The sequence below is a fragment of the Polypterus senegalus genome, chromosome 1 (assembly GCF_016835505.1).
Source record: "Polypterus senegalus isolate Bchr_013 chromosome 1, ASM1683550v1, whole genome shotgun sequence".
Taxonomy (NCBI): domain Eukaryota; kingdom Metazoa; phylum Chordata; class Cladistia; order Polypteriformes; family Polypteridae; genus Polypterus; species Polypterus senegalus.
This window is the reverse complement of record NC_053154.1, coordinates 340600663-340615668: the sequence shown is the minus strand read 5'-3', so window position 1 is coordinate 340615668 and position 15006 is coordinate 340600663. Positions and strand designations below refer to the sequence as shown.

At 40.0% G+C, this 15006-nt stretch overlaps 1 long non-coding RNA gene across 1 annotated transcript; it reads left to right on the top strand.

Annotated features, from left to right (window-relative positions):
• Nucleotides 1-3055: 3055 nt before the first annotated feature.
• On the top strand, nt 3056-4465 carry LOC120517318. The gene is made up of 2 exons (XR_005631021.1): nt 3056-3163; nt 4363-4465. It is a non-coding gene; the product is annotated as an uncharacterized LOC120517318 (long non-coding RNA).
• The last annotated feature ends 10541 nt before the right edge of the window (nt 4466-15006 follow it).

Genomic DNA, 15006 nt, shown 5'->3' with positions numbered 1-15006 from the left:
GAGTGTTGCTGTCATCAAGGATTTGATTATCATTATTTCTTTCAATCAGGTTCGTATTTGTAGGATGTGTTGTGTTCAAGTTACATTCCGTGTTTGTCAATCGTTGTAAAGATGACAGGTTTCATTCATCGATTCGTTTCTTACTGCATCAATAAACAGCTCGTCTTCTTCTTTATCTGAGACCTGACACACTGCATGCACGGGTTTTTTACACTGTCTTCCTTTAGCGGGACATTGACTTTTTCCCACGTGTGCTTTGTTTCCGCAGTAGCTGGATTTATGAATATGCTTATCAGACGCTTCATATTTTTGCTGCCTTTTCAATTGTGTAATTGGTTTTGTTCAACGCTCTTTGGAACTGTTGCTTTTTATCTGTGCACTGCGTCAGTTCACGTGAGCCACTCGGTGTACATGCATGGAAGTTCCCAGCTGTGCTGGTGCCATCTCGTGCTATGTCCGTGGCTGTATTTAATGTTACCTTAGTCCTGGCACTTAAAACTTTCTCGCAGTTTCGCTGAGTTTGTGTCAAACACCACCCTGACCATCTCATCTTCTCTCCATAAGCACAGTCCTTCACCCGTGAATATTTAGTGGGAGTTTGCTATTGGATTGCCGCTGACGGACGGCCTTATATGGGCAGGCACTAAATTACAAACGCCAGCGCAGCCTGTCTATGAACTTAATTTAAAGTGTAGGTTTACATCGTGCTTTGTTTTCAGTAGCAGAACTCATGAATATGGTTGTATATGTCACCGCCGCTTCTTATTGTTTCGCTGCCTTCTCAATTATATAATGCATGTTTTCTTCAGCGCTTTTTTTAGGTCTTCCTGGTTTTCTATGGACTGCGTGATTACGTGTGAGGCGTGATGATGTCACACGAAACTCCACGGCGTTGAAGCTCATCTCCATTACAGTAAATGGAGAAAAACTGCTTCCAGTTATGACCATTACGCGTAGAATTTCGATATAAAACCTGCCCAACTTTTGTAAGGAAGCTGTAAGGAATGAACCTGCCAAATTTCAGCCTTCCACCCACACGGGAAGTTGGAGAATTAGTGATGAGTGAGTGAGTGAGTGAGTGAGTGAGTGAGTCAGTGAGTGAGTCAGTGAGTCAGTGAGTGAGGGCTTTGCCTTTTATTAGTATATATATATATATATATATATATATATATATATATATATATATATATATATATATATATATATATATATATATATATATATATATATATATTATACAAATCTTACCGGGCATTTCGGTAGTAATTCTATGTCAATTGGAAAGGTGTGCATCAAATTCATCCGAATCTAAAAAGCGAGCCATAACGCTCCAGGAATGCAGAATGCAGTAAAATATTTTAATGTGTAATTCCGTCCAAGTCGGTTATACTGTATATAATAGACTGATAACCATCTAACATGACATAATTAAACATTATCATTTATAAACACACGGTGAAACGTATATTCCAATGAATTTTATAATTTTTTTTTTATTTTTAATTCTATGGGTAGCTCTAGAATGTTCCAACAAGGCCCCGGGACCGAGTACACGCGTCTTATCGCAACGAGTGGCAACTGATGTAAATTTTGTAAAGAAACCTAGAATTCCATTTTACCTTTTTTCATTTATCGGAGTTATAATAGAATGACATATTGTAATGCACAATCATAATAATATACACATTTTATTTTTTAACATATCCTAGTTAATTACTAAATGGTTGCTATGTACCAAAAATAATACTTTTTCTTATTTTAAGGCACAACTTAATCATACCAGGGCTAAAAAGATTAATTAAACGTACACACCATCATGATCTATATATACATGGATATTAACGCGTTACCGGTTTTGTTTTTGATTTATTTATTTATTTTACAAGACCATCTGCCCTGCCGTGTCTTACCAACTTCTAGGCGTATCATAAATTAAATGGCGCTTATTAAGAATGAAAACAAGAGAATTCCATTTTACCATTCACTTTATAGGTCTATGATATAATAAAACATGATAATGCATAATCATAATAATATACACATTTTTAAAAGTACAGGCCTTACTTTTTGCTCTTTTGATCGGCGCTAACTCAGATTTCCTGACTTAGAAAAACAGACAGCCTGAATACCCGTGCCACCATTGTATGTGTTACGATATTTTTGTCCCTTACTGTTTAATTCATATGCTGATACATTTTTCCATTAAACATAGCAGTTCATACATTTTGACAGTAGCGCCATGTTGTTTTTTCACTGATAGACTCCTCACAGCCCCGCCGCCTTGTCTGTATCCTGATTGGCTGTTATGAACATGTGACGCGCTCAATGCACTCAGTGCATGCCCGAATCGGCATGGTGTAATTCCATTGGATAGCTCAACGTGAGGCCTGTGTTTGTTGATTGGTTAAAAATATGTTGGCGGATTATCTAAATAAAATCTTATCTTTAAACGTTTTGATTGGCCCTAACGTTATAAAAGCTTCACCCAAAAGCATATTTAAAGACGTGTGATCGGAGCCAAAGCCTCGGGCCTCCTCAATAACAAGAATTGGGTATGTTGTGTTAAGCGCTGGTGGTCATCTCCATATGACCAAGACCTAGCAGGCTGGCATTGTCCGCTGCTATTAAGGTCAGAAGGAGACACCGACGCTTGTTTTACAGCTAACAATTCTTTTGACCGAGCTGAAGTAGGTTGGCTGAGCCCACCACTTTGCAAGGTTTTAACCGGCTATGCTAACCATAGTCCATGTGCCGAATGGCCAGTCGATCGCTCTCGCTGGTCCATCACGGCGATACACCATTATCTGCTTTCTTTTACTAGAAAGAAGCAAGACATGGATTCTGCAACAATAAAACCAACCGATAAAGCAGAGGCCGGTGTCATCATTTTAGAAGAATACCAGTCTGTAGGATGTGGAGGTGAAGCAGATAAGCCTAATCAGGTCATTTTGAATGGATGCCTTTTATAAATCTTCTTGGCTTTCACAGGTGTATTGTCTTTTTCTTGACTTTCACACCTATTTTACTTTTTTCTTTAAAGGAGGTGCCAAAAAGAGAAACTCGCCACCCCGTGAAAAAGACCGAAGCACCGGCTGGATGCAGCACGACTTTTGACAAGAAAAAGATGGACACACCTGGCCTAGACGGCACGACCCTAGACATGGTGAGTCTGGACTTTAAGAACATTTCTGTTAAGTCTATTTGAATGGCGGTACAAAATAGGTTCTGATTTTATTTTATTTTAACTTGACAGATTGCATGCTGGGACCCCAAGTATTATACAAAAGAACAGCTATCAGCAACTTTGAAAGTTCTTATCGATAAAAAGAAAGATGCTTTAAAACCAGATGTTAAAGATTTAATTTGTGACATTGAAAGGCTTACTGAGAGAATGCCTGCCTTAGTGGTGTGTTTCCTTTTTTCGGACAGAAGGGCGAATTTAACAACCCTATCGGCTATTTCACGTGTGACTAGATGTATCTATAGATCAATAGGGAATACCGTTCCTGTAATGACACGTGGTACGTCTTTGTGTCTTTTAAGACGTGTGGCTTATATCTGCTCCAACAGTAATGACGATTCTGTTGATAAAGCAGGCCAGTTGGCTCCTGAAATAATGTCCAGAATCCTATGTTGTGCTGATACCCCGTCAGGAATATGTATGTTTCGTGTGGGAATATAACTTTTCTTTTTTTCCCCATATTAGACTGACTCTAAGATGGCTGGTGAGGTCTTTAAACACGTTGTAAAAGCTTGTTCAACTTCAAATCTGAAGTCTCAAGACCTGTGTGTAATTCAAACACCTGTCAGCCATCGCAGTCACAGAGCCGGATTGATTTTAATAAAGCGTTGTGTGAAGTCTGTTGTAGCTCACGTGGTCAGTAGCTGTGTAAGAGACGTATTAACGGGGTCTTGTTTAGCATGCCGTTTGGGTGACGAATCTCAGGATGGGCACACTTGTCTTTTACTAGAATCTGATTCTGAGGAGATGCACCCTTGTGTTTCCAGCATCTGTCAACAGATCAGTATTTAAAGATTAACACTAACGGTGTTTTCTATGTTTAAACCCTTGTGTGGATTAAGAATTGTGAAACCGACTACAATTCATATTCTCAACTGTCTGAAGCAGTTTGTTGCTGAAGTAAACACTTTTCAGCTTATACAAAAGATGCACCGTGCAACAAAACCCAAGATTAGAACAGCAGCTTTTGAACTTGTCTCTGATCACCATTACAGTTACTTTTTAAAACCAAAATCGATTTACAGAAACCTAAACAAAATGCATTATCCATGCTAAACAAGACCTGTTTGTGTCGTATTTTCAGTCGGCTAACTGTTTGTATTTTGTTTTTTTGTTGTCAGATGAACTGAGACTCAGCAACTAGAACAAGGAAAACCAGATCCCTGCCAGCGTGACACGTAATACAACCTATAGAAGGTCTTCTCCTTATATTATATCTGCTAGTAAATGATTCATTATGACCACAATTGGTCGCTCAGTCGTCTGGGCTTATGTGTTTAGCTCTGTTGAACATTTAGGGGAAAAATGTGCTGAATGTCAAGAGAACAAATGGATACCAGATGGACACATTTGTAGTATTTGGTTCTCTAAACCATTTATTGAATATAAACAGTTTATTGATGCTCCAAAGGGCTAGAAAGGATAGACTTGTGTCCTGTGTGCTGCTTTGTTAAAAATGTATAATCTCCCTAGTTTTCATAAAGCTATCAAGAATGATGTGGATGATATTATAGCTGAATCTGAGTAGGAGAGACACTCAGTGATGGATACGCACAACTGATTCAGCCTGTGAAGACCAGCGTTATGTGGTCGGCTCTGTTCTAAACAGAGAAAATAGGCTGGCATAATGTAGTGAAATACAAATATATAAAGTATGTGCTGACTTAAACATTTTATTTTAGGTGTATTACCGACTCACTGATGGGTTTGGACCTGGTTTGCATTTTCATTTGTGTACTCGTATATTTATACATTTTCTTGTGTTTTTGTTTCTTTTCAAGTGAATTGCAAATCTGTATACAATTAAGCTGGTGTGATTATTTTACGGCTGTTTCTCCTGCTTTTATTAATACTTTAAACAATTTTAATGTATAGCAAACAATTTATAACTCAAAGTGAAGACCACATCTTATTTTGCTATGTTTGGAATTTTGCTTCAATAAAACTTGTTGTTTTTAAGACACTTTGGTATCATCTGCCATATGCCTTGTTTTATAAAGGGCATGATTTTTTTATATGGTGGGCGAGGTAACAGCATGCCCTGGGTGTGTTTGGGACGCACTGCCAGGTTCCTTGGGTGTGTCATAGATTCTCTCTAAAGTTTTCTTTTACATCCTCTCACCGGGGTCTGTCACTCACACTCTCTGTACACTCTGTACACACCCCGGGTGCTGCACGCAGATAGGAGCAGGATGTCTGCTCGGCCCCATTGATGACTTACCTTTTATGACACCTTACAGGCTCCCAAAGCACTGTCTCAGCTTACAAAACCGATCAGTCCGTTTTAACGACCAAGGCCAAGATCAGCCAACCCCATTTTCCTTACGCACAACTGACAAAAGGGTCGATGCTGGTCAAACAGCGCACCCCGACAACAGGCAGAGATCAGAGGGCAGGGGGAAATGCCCATTAACCAAGTTGGCGCCAGGTGGGTACCGGAAATGCCAAGGAGGCGGGAAATACACCTGTCAAAATCATATGATGTATAATAGTGACGCACCTTTACTACTTAGGTGGCATATCCAGGCCAAAAAGAAGCCATTGGAACCGTACAATCATCATCCAGTTCTTCAGTGGGAATTCTGATGATTGTATGTCCAGTTTGGCAAAGTGTAGGTGGCATTCTTTTTGCAGACGGCTTCTGGGTTCTAGAAAGACCTCACCATTAAATACTCACACGTTTTGCACAGTCAGTGAGCTTTTTATGAAGTCTGCCAGGTACAGGTAACTACCATCTGAATCACCTTATTGATGGACTTTGCTCTTCTGAGGCCCAAATTGTGTCTTTTTTGTCTCTCTGTGCTCAGTGGACCTGCTCTAATCACTCATGGCCTCTCCCTGAAAGTGAAGATTCAGGCCTGAGATGGTGGGTCAGGCCTGCTTTAATCAACCAAAATCCCTGCCTGAAAGAACCGTCCTTACATCAGCTGCATTAGGCCATCACTCAACTTCTTCAATTCTGGTTACATTAGTTCAACGCCTTCCTATGAGTTTTGTGTGTTGTCTTAAAAGAATGAATTGAGTTGGCTGATCTCATTAATTTGTGGAGATCTGGACACTATAAAGCTGATGTCACCTGTGTCACCAACAGCGCTCAGGTTAGTGTGGGGCACAAGAAGATTTCCAGAACTGGTAGACCTTAATGGGAGAACAGGAGTGAAGTGATAGAGGAGATTTCTGATGTTTTGTGGACATTACTAGTTGTTTAGCCAGCTCCTCAATTTGGACCTGTGGCCAGGCTGAAGCTAAGGTAGGGTTCTGGCCTGCTTCCTAGCTTCTTTTGGGGGGCTCTTCATAATATGACTGAAGGAATCTCTGCAGATCAGGACAGCTTGATGCATCTTAACAATGAAACATCTAAACTCAGTGAGTTGGAGGGCTGTCCACATGCCTTTTTAATTTGCTATCCTTTTCTTAACACTAGAATCCTTGAAGCCTGTGAACATTTTATTTGTCCCGGCCCACCTTAATGTATTTCAAATCACAGTATTTCATTATGTATATCATTCTGTATAAATCATTGCTAGATAAACACCTCTGGACAGGCTGTGTGCTGCTGACTGACACGTCTGCAAAACAAAAGTGCAAGTGGCACAGTGATAAGGAGCTGCGAGGAAGAGTACGGAGGTCCGGGACAACAAACATTTTCACAGGCTTCAGGGATTCTAGTGAAAACTTAGTGGAAATGTCTTTCCTGTTTTTGTTTGTTTAACATTTTGACATCACAGTTTTCTTATTTGTAAATCTTGTTCCTGACCAGCCTATCCACCGCCACTGCAGGACTCCTAGTCGGGTCAGCGGGTATGACAGGTGAACCTTCATCTTTAGTTTATCGTTCTTCATACTTACTTCAAGGGGCTTCACATCAGGCTCTCCTTTCTCTGTTCCTGTGCAGCACTAATAATAGTGAAGCAAGCCCTGTGATGGCAGAGATCTGACCAAAAAGACGCTGAATACAACAGAAACTATTTTAATTTACTTCTTGTAGAGGCCAAAATCACACAAGGAATGCCTCAATTGGCTTTAACAAGCCCTGTTTTTTGAAAGCCCACCAACCTTAACCCCTGAAAAAGACAATAAAAACTTCCAAAAAAAAGGAAGAATTCTTGGCAAAGGCACTTCAGAGAGAGACCCCCTTCTAGGTAAGTTGAAAATGCAATGGGCGTCAATAAGGAGTAAATACGACCCACAAAACAGAACACAAGTGGCCCTCTTCACAATCCATCATGGCCACCTCACAAATACAACACAACAGTACAAACAGCTTTGTTCCTGCGCTGAGCTCCTCACCAAGTGACAACATGGCAGAACAGATGACATCCCTTACTAAATACTGCAGCACGGACACTTTGATTTTGTCCATTTCCTGTCAAGCTGAAGACGTTGTGTTGCTGTACTGAGGTCCTTCAGAAAGACTTGAGGCAGATCAGCCTTCATCTTTCAACTTCCATCACTTGATAGCCAAAGCCTTTTGAAGTTTCACAAGCTCTTCTTCCCTTGCTATTGTAAAATGTGGCGCTGCACGTTCGTGATGAGTTAGCCCTTTGTCACTCTTGAGTAGTTTCTTTCTGCACCAGCAGATTACGGTGTATGGACAGCAAACTCCATCCATTACATGTTGATGAAGTCCAAGCACCTCTTTAGAGTAATCAGGTCCATCACCCTCTAATCAGCATGGTGTCCTCAGCAGAAGTAGAGAAGGTAAGAGAAAGTTATCAGTGGCAAAGGTTTAATGCTCATGTCTTTTTGTAGTTAAAGCTAACTAGTCGTATGATTTAATCGGTTTACTCTTTACTTACATATAAGGTGCAGTGCAGTGGTACTTGATGCGTTTTGGACCACTTTGCTAAAATTGGACCCCTCAAGTCTGACAGTCACCTGTTAGTGTGATTGTCTTACATTTTCTGTCAAACACTAACATTCAAATCCAACACTACAGGATTTACAATTCAAACTCCCACCTTTCATCCAGTGACCATAATGGCCCTTTAGTCATGAAGATCGATGAACAGCAAGCCGCCTGTCCTCACAGTGCATGGAATTAAAGGCCTACCTTGATCTGGCAGACATCACAGTGAGTTTAGAAGAAGGACCAGCACAGTGACCAAGATGTCTAGACTGGAGAGACACCGAGGGTGTAAGAGACCATGAGAGTGAAAGGGGCAACCACAACACACAAATAAGCCTGGAGCAGGAAGGCCACAAAATGAAGCAAAACTCGTTACCATCTACAAGAAGGCGAGACGCTGCACTCCATGGTGGCAGTTTTGGAGACATTTCTGATGTATGGAAGTCTACTGATGTCAGATAGCAGCCTTGATTGTTATAAATAAATGTCTACTTAAGTACATAACAGACTGACGCATCCGACTAATTTAAAAGTCACTTGGCCCTGATGGCTGTCATCTTGCTGACCACACTTTGAAGATCACTGCTCTGGAGGACTTTTCACTCGTTTTGGTCAATTTCTGTGTCCTAGGCTTGTACCACTAGTTTAAAAACAGACCCTAACTGATGTGTAACCTTCACTGGTACAGTAAGTCTCTTTGGATAAAAGCATCTGCGAATCGAATAAATGAAAATGGAAATACAGGCAAATGTTCTCATTTTTAGGTCCATTTTTCTTTTTTTTTTTATTATATTTTTATTAATTTTATTGCAGTCCATACAAATCAATCAAGTTTTTACAAAAAGAAAAATTAAGTTAAGGACAAATCGATCCCCACGCTGAGAGAGAGAGAGGCAAGCAAGCAGTGAAATTTAAGGCTTGTACACATACCTAAATTAATAAATTCTCTGTGCTTTATGAACTTACTAGCAAAATACCCGCGCTTCGCAGCGGCAAAGTACTGCCTTCAAATTTTTATTAAGAAGAAAATTAAACCTTTTTAAACTGAGGGAAAATATGCCAATAATTATTTGTTTAGGATCTCTTTGTATACCATGTTGTCAGTTTGGCCCTCCGGTTGTAACATGACCAAGCTGTGCGCTGAGCTTACTCTTGAGCATGTAACGTACAGTCGGCCATGTGAACAGTAATCTTGTCTCAAATCTCACAGCTTGGATTGCTGCTGTCTTAATCGGTTTGAGTTTCATGGTTTATTTCAATTACGACAGTATTTGCAGTACTTGTGTTGAAGTGACATTCGGCATCTGTCAAGCATTGTAAGTATACAACCGGTTTCATCGATAACTTCACATCCAGCTTTTGAGAGTTTAAACATTCATAAACATCAAAGTGTCCACTACTGAAATCGTCACCTGTCAATCTAAGATGTTTAAGAGGCATTGGGGGTTGTCGAAAGGTGTAAAATATTTGGCCATTTGTAAACTTGAAGCGACAACCGAACAATTCAGCGGCAGCCATCAACTCACATGCAGAACCATAGGTGAAGGGCTTAAGCATTTCACTCTTCTAGTGCTCCTGTGTAGTCTAATTATCTCTTGTACCGTCATCAGTCCACACCTTGAACCTGTCCCAGTCATTCAATACATAAGACACAATTTTCCTCCAGATATCAAGAGTGAGCCTGATATGGCCGTGCAATATGTAACAGAGAGAATGGAAAAGGTAGGTGCCATCTCCGGGCATGGAAACCACTCGGTAAGTGACAGTTCTTTGATTGATAATGATCATTTCGATAGACATGTTAATGGGGGTTGGAATGATAAAGGAAATGGGTACCTGAACAATGTAAAGTAAGTGTAAAATACCTATACAATAACTGTAATTGTAATAAACAAACAATAAAACAGAGGAGAAGCCGTGGATTAAACAAAAAGGCTGTAGTTATCAGTAGGGAGACGTGAATCCGTGGCGAAGCAAGGAAGGGAATGTAGAGACCGGAGCGACGGACGGTCTTATATAGGCAGGCAGCCAACAATGTGGGAGGCGTTGGGATGGGACCCAACGCCACCTCACACGGTGACCGAGGTGCAGGCTATGGACGTATATATGTACGTAAGTAGGATTCAGTTAGCGTTGGGAACCCACGTACCAAATTTCTTGAAGATGGGCCCATAAGTAACAAAGACTGTTGAAAAGTTCAATATAGCGGCCAACAGTGGCATCATACCGCAGAAATAAGTACGAACATTGGTTTCGGTTAGTGCAGGAAGCCGCCTACCAAATTTAGAAGATGGGGCCATAAATAAGAAAGTTCAACATGGCGGACGTTGTCGACCGTTATGACCATTACGTGTAGAATTTCTAAATGAAACCTGCTTAATTGTTGTAAGTAAGCTGTAAGGAATGAGCCTGCCAAATTTCAGCCTTCTACCTACACAGGAAGTTGGAGAATTAGTGACGTTGGAAAGTTCAATATGGCGGCTGACAGTGGTGTCATACCAACGAAATAAATACGGACATCGGTTTCCATTAAAATGTTCAATATGGCGGCCGACAGTGGCATCATACCACCGAAATAAGTACCAAATTTCAGCCTTCTACCTACACGGGAAGTTGGAGAATTAGTGACGTTGGAAAGTTAAATATGGCGGCCGACAGTGGCGTCATACCACCAAAATAAGTATGTACATTGGTTTCGGTTAGCGCAGGGAAGCTGCCTATCAAATTTCGTGAAGATGGGGCCATGAATAAGAAAGTTCAATATGGCGGACGTTGTTGACCGTTATGACTGTTACGCGTAGAATTTCGAAATGAAACCTGCTTAACTTTTGTAAGTAAGCTGTAAGGAATGGGCCTGCCAAATTTCAGCCTTCTACCTACACGGAAGTTGGAGAATTAGTGACGTTTGGAAAATTCAATATGGCGCCGACAGTGGCATCATACCACTGAAATAAGTAACGTACATCGGTTTTGGTTAGCGCAGGGAAGCCATCTACCAAATTTCGTGAAGATGGGGTCAGCCTTCTACCTACACGGGAAGTTTGAAAATTGGTGACATTGGAAAGTTCAATATGGCGGCCGACAGTGGCATCATACCATCGAAATAAGTCAGTACATCGGTTTCGGTTAGCGCAGGAAAGCCATCTACCAAATTTCGTGAAGATGGGGCCATAAATAAGAAAGTTCAACATGGCGGATGTTGTCAATCGCGTTATCGACCGTTACTTGTAGAATTTCGAAATGAAACCTGCTTAACTTTTGTAAGTAAGCTGTAAGGAATAAGCCTGCCAAATTTCAGCTTTCTAACTACATGGGAAGTTGAAGAATTAGTGATGAGTCAGTCAGTGAGTGAGTCAGTGAGGGCTTTACCTTTTATTATTATAGACTAGCAAAATACCAGGCCAAGAAATGGAGAAGTAGTGTGTTAAAGAAGCAATGAAAAGAAAAGGAAACATTTTGAAAATAACACAACATGATTGTCAATGTAATTGTTTTGTCACTGTTGTGAGTGATGAGTGTTGTTGTCATATATATATATATATATATATATATATATATATATATTTACACACACACACACATAAACATATATATATACATATCTATACATATACACATATATACACACACACATATATACCTACATACATATATATATCTACATATATACACATACATATACATACACACATACATACATACACACACATATATACACACAAATACATATATATATACACACACACACACACATATATAAACATATATATACATATACATACATATCTACATATTTACACACACAGCTATTTCATATCAGTGCAATACGCTGCTTGTTAAAACGGATGACTCCCGCTCTTACGTGCAAGTCTGCGTGGATATTATGAACTATCAGATTTGTTCAAGTTCTATTTAAATTTTAAATAGAAGGAATTTTTATTTAGTCGACAGAAATATCTTTGGTAGGAATGGTAAAAACAGACAGGAATATTATTCGTGAATAAATCAACTCAAACCTTAAACAACTTATAATATTTTGCTCTCCATAAAAATATATCCTGTCTAAATTATACAAGTTAGAAATAAAGTAAACGTTAAAAGAACAAACATTCAAATTTCTTTACTCTTATGTAATTTATATAAAAAATAAACTTAGATTTTAAATATCCCAAAAGATTTTGCTCTCCATAAAAATGTATCCTGTCAAAATTATACACATTCAAATATGAACATGCTGCATAACAAAACCTAGAAATATCAATAAAATGTGTTCCTTTCAGCAATAACAAATCAAATCATTCAGTTGTCTTTGCTCTTATGTCATTTTCAGAGCTGGACGCCTGGCATCTTTTTTGGCACAAGTTCGTTTCTGTTTGTGTGAGGTTCTGTGTTGTGGAGATTCTCAGGATGGATTGCAGGTGCTCATCAGTGAGGCGACTCCTGTGTGCTGTTTTGTTAGTCTTTATCACTGAGAAGAGCTTCTCACACAGATATGTGCTACCAAACATGCACAAGGTTCGAGCCGCATGTAGACGGACTTTTTGTTCTTCAAAGTCACCAAAGCGCCGCAAACTCAGTGCGCCAGTTTATCAGCAAAGTGCGATTTGGGAACACCGTAGTGACGACTTGGTTTAACATTACTTGGCAACAGGGAAAGTTGCACTGGTGCATTTGTGTCTCCCATAAAAGCAGCTTCACTTGAAATCACTTTGTGATTGTGCACGGTAAAACGTCCGCTGAAGTGTCAGATTCTTATTTAATTCTTCTGCTTTCTGTATCTTCTGCACTGCATTCAGGTTACCCTGATGTTTTGTCTCATAGTGCCGCCTTAGATTAAATTCTGTAATTACAGCCACATTAGCTCCACAAATGAGACACACGGGTTCAGTAAACATATACTCAGCCTCCCATCGGTTTTAAAGGCTCTATTTTCAGAATCAACTTTTCTCTTCAGCATCGCGGTGAGCTAGCTTCGCAATAACTTGCAGCATCATAAGGTAGACTTGATTAACGCGTAAGTGTCGCAAGGCAGCTGAAGCGCTGCATTATGGGATCTGTAGTTTATTGTGTTACCAGCGCTCATATACCCGGCTTTAATAACAATAATACAGTATATAAAATGATCTCGGGCGGATATAATTACACGGGTCGGATGTGGCCCGCGGCCCTTGAGTTTGACACATATGGACTAAATAGAACTTGAAAAGATATATTTTTTCAAATGTGATCGCAATTCAGATAGAGTGCCAAGACTACAGCCTGCATGCCTCAATAAGTCATCCTCCCTCGCCTTACTTTTTACCGCTCATCTAATGAATACACTGAGTATGGCTTTACCAAAACAATCATTGATGGCTAATAAAGTATCCATTATTCGAGTATGTAGATCGGGATATATATATATATATATATATACCCGCTGTCGCAGAGAAGTAGTGTGTTAAAAAGCTAGAAAAGAAAAGGGAACATTTTAAAATAACGTAACATGACTGTCAATATACAGTATTTGTTTTGTGAGTGTTACTGAGTGTTGCTGTCATCAAGGATTTGATTATCATTATTTCTTTCAATCAGGTTCGTATTTGTAGGATGTGTTGTGTTCAAGTTACATTCCGTGTTTGTCAATCGCTGTAAAGATGACAGGTTTCATTCATCGATTCGTTTCTTACTGCATCAATAAACAGCTCGCCTTCTTCTTTATCTGAGACCTGACACACTGCATGCACGGGTTTTTTACACTGTCTTCCTTTAGCGGACATTGACTTTTTCCAACGTGTGCTTTGTTTCCGCAGTAGCTGGATTTATGAATATGCTTGTATGTATGAGACGCTTCATATTTTTGCTGCCTTTTCAATTGTGTAATTCGGTTTTGTTCAGCTCTTTGGAACTGTTGCTTTTATCTGTGCACTGCGCCAGTTCACGTGAGCCACTCGTGTACATGCATCGAAGGTTCCCAGCTGTGCTGGTGCCATCTCGTGCTATGTCCATGGCTGTATTTAATGTTACCTTAGTCCTGGCACTTAAAACTTTCTCTCGCAGTTTCGCTGAGTTTGTGTCAAACACCACCCTGACCATCTCATCTTCCTCTCCATAAGCACAGTCCTTAACCCGTGAATATTTAGTGGAGTTTGCTATTGGATTGCCGCTGACGGACGGCCTTATATGGGCAGGCACTAAATTACAAACGCCAGCGCAGCCTGTCTATGAACTTAATTTAAAGTGTAGGTTTACATCGCTTTGTTTCCAAGTAGCAGAACTCATGAATATGGTTGTATATGTCACTCGCCGCTTCTTATTGTTTCGCTGCCTTCTCAATTATATAATGCATGTTTTCTTCAGCTTTTGAGGTCTTCCTGGTTTTCTATGTACTGCGTGGATTACGGGAGGCGTGATGATGTCACATAAACTCCGCCCCACGGCGTTGAAGCTCATCTCCATTACAGTAAATGGAGAAAACAGCTTCCAGTTATGACCATTACACGTAGAATTTCGATATGAAACCTGCCCAACTTTTGTAAGGAAGCTGTAAGGAATGAACCTGCCAAATTTCAGCCTTCCACCCACGGGAAGTTGGAGAATTAGTGATGAGTCAGTGAGTGAGTGAGTGAGTCAGTGAGTGCTTTGCCTTTTATTAGTATAGATTCTAAAATATTACTGATTAGATCCTGCCATGTTTTGAAAAAAGTCTGCACAGATCCTCTAACTGAGTATTTGATTTTTTCCAGTTTCAAATAGTATAACACGTCGGTTTCCCACTGACTTAAAAGAGGAGAGTTTGGGTTCTTCCAGTTTATCAGAATGAGTCTGCGTGACAACAGTGTAGTGAATGCAATCACAATTTGTTTGTCTTTCTCCACTTTAAGCCCCTCTGGAAGACCCTCAAACACAGCTGTTAGTGGGTTAGGAGGGATTGTGA